Source organism: Carassius auratus, chromosome 29 (assembly GCF_003368295.1).
Source record: "Carassius auratus strain Wakin chromosome 29, ASM336829v1, whole genome shotgun sequence".
Classification (NCBI taxonomy): domain Eukaryota; kingdom Metazoa; phylum Chordata; class Actinopteri; order Cypriniformes; family Cyprinidae; genus Carassius; species Carassius auratus.
Genome location: NC_039271.1, coordinates 3,309,672 through 3,322,367, shown reverse-complemented (window position 1 = coordinate 3,322,367; position 12,696 = coordinate 3,309,672). Strand labels below are relative to the sequence as shown.

At 35.9% G+C, this 12,696-nt stretch overlaps 1 pseudogene; it reads left to right on the top strand.

Annotated features, from left to right (window-relative positions):
* The first annotated feature begins 203 nt into the window (after positions 1–203).
* On the top strand, positions 204–2,366 carry LOC113048655 (uncharacterized; annotated as a pseudogene).
* The last annotated feature ends 10,330 nt before the right edge of the window (positions 2,367–12,696 follow it).

The window sequence follows — 12,696 nt, the reverse complement described above, 5'->3', positions numbered from 1 at the left end:
TGTTGTCAAAATGTAGAAATAAAAAAAAAAAAAAAAAAAAAAAAGATAAAAAAAGCATTTTTTTGCCATTATGTTGCACAGTGAAACACAAATGAAAATCACTCAGAACTTCTGCATTTTTGTACGTAATTTATTTTCTTCCAATATATTTATATAAACATTTTATAGTTTTATATAATGAGTTTTTCGACAGTGCACGCAGAACGATGGCATTTTAATTAGCAGACACTTTTATTCAAAGCAACTTACAAATGAAGAGTAAAACAAGCGATTCACTGTAAAATGATCCAGGGGTTTATTAGCGCCATCTTGTGGTGGGTTTTATTACGTGTCTATCTGTACTTTTCTTTCCTTTTCGCTGCTGCGAATGACCGTGCAAGTACAAATGCGGTTGGTGAGGTTTTGGCCTTCGTGTGGGCACAGCGTAACATGACAATGACCGTCACACAAAGACGCATCGACACCTGACAGCGTCTGAGGACAGATATGAGGATGACGCCGAGACGAGCTCAGCATGCTTTACCGCAGTGGATGCGCATGTATTTCTACGGGATGCACGGAGTCACGCTGGACATCCTGCTGTCCTCCGCGCGCAGGTTCCTGGATCACAACGACCTCAGACTGCTGGGGTTCTCCTCTCCGTACCTGTGCGTCGTGCACTCCATCACGCATCTGGTTTTGGAGAAGCTCTACCTGCAAAAAAGATGCTTCCAAGAGCGACCTGTCGTCTTCCACCTCGTCTTCTACCCGTCCTTGTTCATCTGCCTGCAGATCCTAATAGGGAATGTGGTGACCTGCACGGAGAACATCAGAGTGGTTTCCATCACACAGCTCGTTGTGCATTACATCCTCGCTTTGTACTTCACAAATGTCTTTCATAAAGGCTTCCTGAGTCTGCAGTATCAGGACAAGCGGGTGTTATTGAGGTCATCCTCCCAAAACGGGTTACCCGGCGTCCTGCGCTTCGTGTTCTTCGGGATGCATGGCTTTCTGGACGAGGTGCTCTTCACCTCTGTGTTCAACTTGTTTGAGAAATCAGATCAGACCTTGATGGGCCACACGTCCCTGTGGTCCTTCTTCATGTATGGAAGCTGCAGCTTCGTGGTGGATAAGCTCTACCTCCATCTGCACTTCAGGAGAGGATGGGGAACCTTGCAGCGGCTTCCCATCTACATCTGCTTCATCTACACGTGGGAGTTCAGCTGGGGCTTCGCTCTGAGACAGTGTGGCGCCTGCTCCTGGGACTATTCCCACTATCCTCTCAATTTCATGGACTGGTGACATTGCTGTATCTTCCAGGATGGGTCTGTCTGAGTCTGTATCAAGACGTCTTGTCGAATGTTCTGCTGAGGGTTGTGTGCAATGATAGGAATGACAAGGAAAAAGCCGAACGCAGGTTGCCAATGGACGCCTGCTGCCAAATGCACGGAGTCACGCTGGACATCCTGCTGTCCTCCGCGCGCAGGTTCCTGGATCACAACGACCTCAGACTGCTGGGGTTCTCCTCTCCGTACCTGTGCGTCGTGCACTCCATCACGCATCTGGTTTTGGAGAAGCTCTACCTGCAAAAAAGATGCTTCCAAGAGCGACCTGTCGTCTTCCACCTCGTCTTCTACCCGTCCTTGTTCATCTGCCTGCAGATCCTAATAGGGAATGTGGTGACCTGCACGGAGAACATCAGAGTGGTTTCCATCACACAGCTCGTTGTGCATTACATCCTCGCTTTGTACTTCACAAATGTCTTTCATAAAGGCTTCCTGAGTCTGCAGTATCAGGACAAGCGGGTGTTATTGAGGTCATCCTCCCCAAACGGGTTACCCGGCGTCCTGCGCTTCGTGTTCTTCGGGATGCATGGCTTTCTGGACGAGGTGCTCTTCACCTCTGTGTTCAACTTGTTTGAGAAATCAGATCAGACCTTGATGGGCCACACGTCCCTGTGGTCCTTCTTCATGTATGGAAGCTGCAGCTTCGTGGTGGATAAGCTCTACCTCCATCTGCACTTCAGGAGAGGATGGGGAACCTTGCAGCGGCTTCCCATCTACATCTGCTTCATCTACACGTGGGAGTTCAGCTGGGGCTTCGCTCTGAGACAGTGTGGCGCCTGCTCCTGGGACTATTCCCACTATCCTCTCAATTTCATGGGACTGGTGACATTGCTGTATCTTCCAGGATGGGTCTGTCTGAGTCTGTATCAAGACGTCTTGTCGAATGTTCTGCTGAGGGTTGTGTGCAATGATAGGAATGACAAGGAAAAGCCGAACGCAGGTGCCAATGGACGCCTGCTGCCAAAAGGGAAGTGGAGAATGACCAGTTGCATGTGGGCTTTTCCTAAAATATCCTCCTGGGACCAGCAGAAAGGCATTTGAATCTTTGATTGTTTGAGAAAAGAAAGAACTAGTGAGGTGAGGACTAGTTGTCACTCCAGGTTTATTTTTGAAAGTCAATTTCTGTATTGACATAAGAAACCCCCCACCCCATCCCCCTGTATGTTAAGTGGGGCATGTTGTCACAGTATATGGGGTAAGTTGTCACAATGGGAACTTGACTTCAGTAAAGCTCTTTAATAACTTTTGTGCTAAATTTAAATACTAATGACTGTGAAGCACGAAAAACATGAAACCATAAAAAACGTGCAAGTTAACATATAGACAGATATCATTGTTAGCCAATAGTAGGAAAATAGTAGAATAAATAGTATTATATAAAGTTATATATAGTAATTTTATAATAATCAATAATAGATATTTGTACCAGCTTTACACCCTCAGAGAAACAACGGTAGCTGCATTAGCATTAGCCATTGCACACACAGCAGGATTTCAGAAATGACTAACAAATAAGACTGCTGGGCTTTGACGGTTATTGAAGAATGGGGGTCTGGTTGATAGTTCTTCTGCATGATTGGGATTCATGAGGGAGATCTTCCCTTGTAACTGCATGCATCAGGACTTTACATGTCGAGACAGCAGTATTCAAGCAAGCGATTCGCCCTGATAATGAGCCACTCTGCACTAATTCGTAGCATAACTGATTGTGAGATAACTCTGACTCTTTACGGAGCCGTTCCTTTAGCTTTAACTGTGACTGCAACTGAGTGCCTTCATTCACACTTCAAGGCAGCTGGACTTCTGAAATCAAAACTTTTTAATTATTACATCCCTATTATTACACCTTAGATGCAGAGTTTGTGGAATAAGAAAAACAGATTTGTAATCTAGATCGAGAGTATTTATGGCAGCTACTGCTGAGCATTTATTTAACACGCTGTCTCAAAATACTTTTTATCAAACTTATGAGCACCATGCACTGTGTATCCCTGTGATCCCTCAAAAGATTCATTGTTGATTATATGACTGATATTATACATATAATTTATGCTATTGTGATAAAAGATATTCCTTTTCCCGAAAGATATGTCTGAGAGAAACTGCCAAAGCTTAGAAGAGTAAATCTTTAAAGTGATAGCTCATCTAAATATGCAAATTTGCTGAACATTTACTCACACTCAGTACATACAAGATGTAGATGAGTTTGTTTCTTCATCAGAACAGATTTGGAGAAATGTAGCATTGCATCACTTGCTCTGCAGTGAATGGGTGCCGTCAGAATAAGAGTACAAACAGCTGAAAAAAATGTCACATTTTTTCTCTTTGCATAAGAGCCACTCTGCACTAATTCGTAGCATAACTGATTGTGAGATAAACTCTGACTCTTTACGGAGCCGTTCCTTTAGCTTTAACTGTGACTGCAACTGAGTGCCTTCATTCACACTTCAAGGCAGCTGGACTTCTGAAATCAAAACTTTTTAATTATTACATCCCTATTATTACACCTTAGATGCAGAGTTTGTGGAATAAAGAAAACAGATTTGTAATCGAGATCGAGAGTATTTATGGCAGCTACTGCTGAGCATTTATTAAAGACGCTGTCTCAAAATACTTTTTTATCAAACTTATGAGCACCATGCACTGTGTATCCCTGTGATCCCTCAAAAGATTCATTGTTGATTATATAACTGAATTTATACATATACCTTTTGCTATTTGTGAAAGATTATTCCTTTTCCCGAAAGATATGTCTGAGAGAAACTGCCAAAGCTTAGAAGAGTAAATCTTTAAAGTGATAGCTCATCTAAATATGCAAATTTGCTGAACATTTACTCACACTCAGTACATATAAGATGTAGATGAGTTTGTTTCTTAATCCGAACAGATTTGGAGAAATGTAGCATTGCATCACTTGCTCTGCAGTGAATGGGTGCCGTCAGAATAAGAGTACAAACAGCTGAAAAAAATGTCAAATTTTTTATCTTTGCATGTTTCTCTCCTGATTCAGATGAGATGACTTTGACTGGAGAAAGCATTATTAAGGATAGATGACACATATTTTAGCCAGAAACATGCAGCTTTTCACTTCTCTGGATGATAACTGATGGACTGGAGTGGTGTGGATTACTTGTGGATTATTTTGATGTTTTATCAGCTGTTTGGACTCTCATTCTGACGGCACCCATTCACTGCACAGGATCCATTGCTGAGCAAGTGATGCAATGCTACATTTCTCCAAGTCTGTTCCCATGAAGAAACAAACTCTACACCTTCATTAGCCTGAGGGCACATTTTTAGCAAATTTCCATTTTTGGGTAAACTATTCCTTTAACATCAAGCCTCAAAATTCAGATTTTAGTAACTTTTTAGGGAAAAAGGGCTAGACAGCGTTCTGTAATTCATAAAAGTCACTGAAATAGTTTTCCTTCATGCATGTACTCACTTGTTAATGTAAAGACTCTCGGCAGCTGCTCAAATGTTCCTCCTTCTGACTTTGAGGAAGAACATTTTGTATAGTTGGAGAAATGAGTTGGTGATGAATTTGATCATTTTCCTGTTTGTCTATGTCATTAATGCTACAGCTAGATCATTTTATGGATGTTAGCCTGAGTCTTGAATGATAGAAATCATTTGATGCACTTCTTAAATTTATAGCATTTTAAACTTGTGGCACATCTTTGTCTCAGTTCAGACTATGCACTCATTACACTGATCAAATTAAACCGATCAAACGTGATGTCTGGTGTTTTTTGGGGTGTATTTCAGTGCTGGCGTGGTGACTGTGCTCTCGATACTCTGGTCAGGGCAGGACGTCTGGTTTACGTACACATCCCATATGATTCTTGACTATAGAAGTGATTATCAGTGTTATATCTGTCGTTTTTTATGTTTAAAAAAAAACATTGTTTAACCATTTTTATGTAATTCCTAAACCATATTGTATATGAATTTGCAAACATTATAAGAACATTAACTTGGAATGTTCTCTGAATATTCTGAAACAAGTAGGCTATAATTATAATTTGTTTTTTTTATTTGAGCTGTTTTAATTAAAGTTTTTTAATAGAAGTTAGATGGTTTTTTTCAGTTATGAAAACATAATTTCTGAACATTCAACCCTTACAGCTGTTCAGCTTTTTTTTTCTCGGTTATAAGCATGTCAATGGAACATTCAATTTAGCATTTTGCTAATATTATACGAAAATTAACCTTGAATGTTCTCTGAACAATCTGAAACATAAAAAAATATATAGTTTTTTTTTATAGACGTTAAACATTAAAACATTTTTTAAAGTTATGAAAACCTTATTTCAGAACTTTCTAAAACCAGTAGTTAAAAAAAACATTAGACAAAAGTCCAACTACAATGTTCATTTATGCAATGAATAATGTATAAGTAACATTTTTATGCAAACATAATTTTAACACGTGACATTGTTCCTAAAACAGAGATTGCATGGCTGCTGTTGGTCTAAGGACCTTTTCTTGCCGTAAGTAAAGGATAAAGCATCCACTCTAATCTGCTTTAGTGTTTAACAGGGTTTTAACATGCTATTCATCACTGAGCAGTGCACATGGATCAGTTTCCTCCCTTGTGAATCATTAGTAATCTGTTTAGAAACTATTTCTAGTTTGTAATCAGTGTACAGAATGCAGTCTTTCAGTAAGTGTGTTTCTCAGAGGTGCAAAAAGCAGCAAATGAGCAGTTCTCAGCCTCGAACCCCCGAACATAATATTTACACTTTAGATTTAAATAGTCAAATGATATTGAAAGCGTCAAATGCAGAGCAGTACAGCTGCAGCCTTTTGGTCTGACAGTGACTCCACAAAGCTGATAAGAAGTGTGATGTGTTGATGTTACTGATTAAGCAATGCAGTAACCAGCCAATCAACACCTGAAATGGAAATAGTTCTTCAGAAATTATACTCATATACTGTATATTAGGCCATAGTCATGTTGCACATGTTTCTCTTCTGAGGCAGTGGTCAGAGTTCTCAGACAGAGCAGGAAATTGCTGCAGGTTTGTGGTGGTGACACTGATGGGCCACAATTTGGTAAATGACTTGCAATACATCAAATTCATTTTGCAAAAGCAATTCATGAAATCTAACGTGTCTCATATATATATATATCACATATCATATATATGGCACCCATTATTCTCTCATCTTCCTTTCTTTCACTTTCTCTGTTTCCTTTCTTTGCTTGTCTTACTGCCGTACTGTCTGCAATGTACATTTTTAAAAAGCCTCTTAGGATTTTGTATGTTGTTGTCAGGTCAGTTACCTTAAAAAAATCTCTGACCAGCTTTGTGTAAGACTCCGCCCTTAAAACACTAAGACCAATCAAAATTATTGTTACATGTCAACTAGTGTTAAAGCAGCAATGCAAGATCTGATTTCGTTATTGGCTGTAAAATGTAAAGAGCTATGATGCTACAACCTTATTTAGCCAATTTTACCAGTTTTAGCTGACTTCATCCTTGCAAGGCAAGGCAAATGTATATACATAGCACATTTCATACACAATGGCAATTCAAAGTGCTTTGCATAAAAGAAAGTAAAATAATCATTAAAAAAAAATAATACAAGGAATGTAAAAACTTTAAAAAACTAAAAATTAATTAATGCATTTAAGAAAATTAAAAATAGCAAATTATTTTAGATAAAATACAGTCCAATAATTTCAGGTTGCCCATAATACAGTGCAATACATACAGTGCAATGTTGATATTGCTGTTGTTGACAGCAGTTGATCGTGCTGTTGAGATGCACAGAAAACACACATAGGAAGTCTGGTTTAGAAATAGGAAGAAGAAGTTAATCAGATTTCATAAAAGCATGCATATGTAATAGCAAGTGGATGTCAGGGCATTGCTATACAGTTGCTATAGTGTTTTGAGAGGTTGATAGTACATTGCTATGTAGTTGCTAGTGCGGTTCTGTTCTGGAAGGATGGCTACAGTTCATGACAAATATAAATGTTAAAACACCAGGCATATTATTAGATTTACTGACTTACGCTTAACAAACATTATAAATGCTGTCTTTGCAACTACGGTAGCTGAAATAAAATAAGTTGACGTAAAAATACTAAAATAAGTAACACCAAAACTGAAATAGAAAATAAATTAAAGCTTTATATAAATATTACACTAATAAATAATATTAATTCAAAATGGCAAAAATTACTCACATTTGAACAAACAATTATAAGAAAACCTGAAAATGTAAAAATAACAGCTACTTCAAAATTGTGTTCTAGAATCTGCTCAAAACATCAAACAAAATAGTGCCAGCTTTTCTCAAGGAGGAGAATCTGGGGGAGAATGTGTGATGTATTCAAACTTCATATCTTAACAAGCACCACTAATTGTCTAAATGTACTTTCTGGGTGTAGTGCAATAGTGGTCTGATTAAGTTTCATTGCCTTGTCTCTGTAATCAGCACTGGCCCCCCGCAGCACGGCTCCTGCGGCCCCCAGCGTCGCGCTCTCATCACAGCTCAGAGGTGAGGACAAATAATAGTGTGATTTTACATCCCGAAACCAAATCCCCTCTCATGCGTTCACAATAAAGGGACTGTAACCTCAGACTTGACCCATACACCTGCAGTGATGTCATACTGATCTGACATCAGCTGAGCTCTCCAAGGCTTGTGTTTTCAGTGTTTAGGTTCCCTGATATACAGCATATACAGTAGTGTGCAAATGATCATTTAATACATTTCAAAAACAAAGAGATGCATAGCGTAACAAAACTTCTCTCTTTTATAATGCAGTGAAATAAATACTTTACAAATGAAAGATATTTCATCTAAATTAATTGGAAGGTGATGGACATAATCTAAATGTGTCTTATCGCCAAGTCAAATTTACATATTGTATTTTTGACAAAAGCAAAATAAAATAAAATAAAATAAATGACATAACTTTTTACTTTTTAAAATATTTAAATATTTCAGCTAGATGCCAATGCAACATTTATAATTTTAATGTAGTTGACATTTTAAAATAACTAAAACTAAATAAATTATATATATACATAATAAAAAATTATAACAAAACAAAAAATACAGAATTAATAAACCTTAAAAAAAATAATGAACTGAAAATATAAAAACCATTTTTTAATATGGTAAATAAAAAACGTATTAAAATATATATTATAAGTAATAAATTAAAGAGTAAAAACAGTATATAAAATGCTGACTAACACATAAACCATCATCAAACTATCCAGTAGTTGCCATACTGCAGGAAATATGGAATGAAACCTCAGAGGTTTTGTTTACTTGTTTTTCTTCTGTTTTTGTCTGGGCAATTTGTCTTACACTTGAAAAACTTGGCAAAAAGTCTCAAAAACAAGGCCACTCTTGCAGAGGTCGAGAGGTTGTGCCAGCTTACATTAGTCAATATGGGTGTATTTGTCTAGTAAACAAAACAGGTTAAATGTCACTTTCTAGACATGTTTTCTATTGCTCATTTCAAAACACCAACCCTAAATATTACAACTGAGCACACAGGTTGCTCCATTATACACCTCAACATCAAACATTTGTATTAGCATTTATTACAAACCTGCTGGTGTTTACAGTTTTTTTACAGACGCTAGGACACATTTCTCAATACTTAGGTCACTTTTGCAAAACTCTTCACACAGTGAGTACAACAGAAGTCTATTTGGGCTAAACTGAGGATCGATTATCATTGCTTTGGCACAAAATGCATTCAACGACTACATCTCTCAAATTTCATGAATTCTTTACTCACTCAGACACAACAACTGACAAAACTCTTTGTACGTACAAGTCAATCTGCACATGCTTACATACTGTTTTCAAAACTGTTAAACTTATGTTCAAAACAATAACATAATACAAAACTGAATAAGACAGCAATTTGCTACATTTCTACAGTAATAGTTGAATGAAATATATTTCAAATCTTAACATTAAATGCTTTAAAAACAATTGGACAATTGCTGTAGTAGATCAGCATTGCTACTGTATCTGTATCAGTGGATGGTGTGGATACAAATTCTTCTATTTTGGAATTACTCCTACATAAAATATTGCCGAATTATGCATCATGTCTGATTCATTCACATATATTGCAATGAATTATAAACAGAGATGTGTCATTGTTTTAGACAAGAAAACATTGTATAATGCTACATGTTATTAGTGTTTTTTAGGTCATGTTTTGTGGCTGGCAAAATGTGTTTGTCGACTGTCAACCTTTGCTAGTGTTCTGGAAGAAAGAGTTGATTTGAGACTTGAAGAAAGTGTTTTGGTAATTGTAGTGCATTTTGAAAGTGAAATGAACTGCTTTGCCAAACTGAAAGTTGGTTAGGTGAACTGTGTGAAGAGTTTTGCAAATGTGACCTAAGTATTGAGAAATGTGTCCTAGCGTCTGTAAAAAAACTGTAATATGACGTAGCTGGTGTCAGTTCACTGTTCCCATTGGAAAAATAATAAGGTGTCCACTGCCACCCAGGGGACATGAAGAGAATTACAGCCTGGTGTGTCTTTTGCTGAAAAGAAGAAACAAGGTAAAAAAAATAATAAATAAACACTTTCAGTGCTTACGCCGTCAGCTGTGCAGGATATAGTTTAGCTGCCAAATATAACCACCACACTGCTGAGTTTTAGGAAGTGACATCACTGGCAGTGTTAAAAACATGTGCACAGCACCCAGCTTTGCATGAGCATCTGAAATAGGATGCTAGATATCCTTACTGGGAAGTCTGGTTTAGTAATGATGTTTGGCCAGGTCCGAATGAAACTGACACAAAATATTGTTTATGACATACTGTCAACTTATGAGATCAAGTCATTATTATGACCTGATTTTTGACTTGTCACAAATTAGACCTTTAACTCATAATTATATCATAATTTTAAGTTTTTATTTTGTCCTTTTGTCTCATAATTATGATGAAGTAATTAAATGTTTTGAAATAAGAAAGCCATATTTATGGCAGTAAAAGAAAATGACTTTTTATGTGTTCATTTTGTTGTCATAATTATTAAAATGATGACTTATAATTAACTTTTAGCTTGTAATTTTGACTTTTTATCTCACAATTATGACATTGTAAAAAATTTAGGCTTTTTAGTTTGCAATTATGCATATTTATCTCATAATTATGACTTAATATTTTGACTTATCTCATAGTTTTGACTTTTTATGTCAATTAGCTTATTATGTCTATACGACAAAGAAATCATAATTATAATATTTAAAAAGTTTATTTGTCATAATGTTTACTTTTATGTCATAATGACTTTTTAATTATGATTTCTATGTCATAGTTAGGACTTTTTATGCCATAATAATTATTTACCAAAGCATCATTTTTTTTTCTTGTGGGGACTGAAATGCAATTCCATATTGCTCTCTTGTTTCTTTCTATGTTCTTCTTTTCATGTCACTGGTCTGTATCTTTCTCGCTATTTTTCTCTGTTATATAATTAATTAGTTATGTTGTGTGGGCATGCAGTGATTTTTGTTGATGCATTATTTCCTCTTGGCCTGTGTTCATGCTTACAAACCAGCTGTGTGTGTGTGTGTGTGTCCTGAGGCCATTGTTTTCAAGCAAACACACAGCTGCTCTTTGACTCACATGTATGTTCTCCTCTTGTCATGACAGTCTAGTAACACAGCCTTACATCATCTGGGTCTTCACCTTCTGGAAAAGCACAGTGCCTCCTGTTTTTATGATGTTTTATTATATCCTGTTTCTCAGTTCTCTTACTTTGTGATCTTTTTTATGAGTTACAGTAGAATCACAGCTCCAACCCAAGCAACACAACACACATTAAATAACTCCAGGTGATTCCCTCAAAGATCCACTGCTGTGCTGCTTCCAAACAAGCTACTGTAGGATTATTGACCTTTTTACTCTACGGGACCAGTTGAATCTGAACATCTGAGTTTTGATACTGTTTGAATGCTCATTTCAGGACTGATGTGTGATTTTGAGCTCAATATCAAAACAATATACTCCTCTTTTAAAGTTATAGTAAATGAGTCTGGTAGGGATGGGATAAACAGTACTGCTGTAATACAACATTCCATGTGCAATGCATATTTTGACATCAGTGTAAATTCATAGTGCCATTCCAAGCATATTTTGTAACCATAATAGTGATGACTGTTCATGTTTATAAGTAAAAAACAATGAGTCAGTTATGAGATGAAATTATCAAAATTATGACAATTTTTTTTAAATCTAAATTATGAGACACAAAGTCAAAATTATAGGCAGAAAAAATAGAATATACAAAATATAATAATTATGACACACTACATGAATTTATAAGATGAAATAAATATGATCTAAAAAGAAGAAAATGTAAAAAATCATAACTTCTTTTCTCGTAATTATGCTTTTGCTATCTCATAATATTGACTTGTCATAAATTTTACTATTTTATCTCACAATAATGTCATCATTTTGACTTTTTGTTAATTCTTTTTTAGATAAAACATAATTAAAACAGAAAATGTTTTATGGCATTTAAAATTTAGACATCTTGTAATTTTGACTCATAATTATAACTTAATATGTCATCATTTGACCTTTTTGTCAACTATTTTGATATAAAACATTAATATTATCCTATAAAAAATAGAATTTTATCTCAATTTTGATTTTGACTTTTATTTTGTAATTTTGATATTTTATGTCATAATTTTTTTATTACTTACAAGGTCAAAATTATAAAAGAAGTCATAATTATAACCAAAAATTCAGATTTTCTTGTCATTTTTTTATTTGTCATAATAATGAATTTTTATCTCATAATTCCAACTTCTCATGAATTCAACTTCTTATGTCATAATTTTTGAATTTGAATTTTTGGAATTAATTACATCACTTTTCAGTTTAATGTCATAATTTTTTGACAAAGTTGAAATTATGTGGCTTCTATGTTTAGAATTTTGTCTTCTCTCTCACTTTATCTCATAATTAGGTAAAACATTATAAGGTAAAAAAAAAATGTTAGCTTTAATGCACTGTAAATCGCTTTGGATAAAAGTGTCTGCTAAATGCATAAATTTTAATTTTACATTTCATTATGACTTTTTATGTCATAATTATAATTAACTAAAGCCTTCCAAAGACTTCCACATCTGGAGTATAACAATGATTTAAGTCTCATCAGCAGAAATGCACATGTTCATGATCCCAGAGGTCTGTTGACATGTCTGTTTCAGATTATAAAAACACACACTGCTGCTCACATCACCTAATTGCCACTTAAATGTGGCATGAATACTGGATGTGTGCTGGACGGTAGCTAACAGCTGGGTTTCATAAGCATACTTGCTGCATAATCTAATACTGCAGCGATTCAGCTG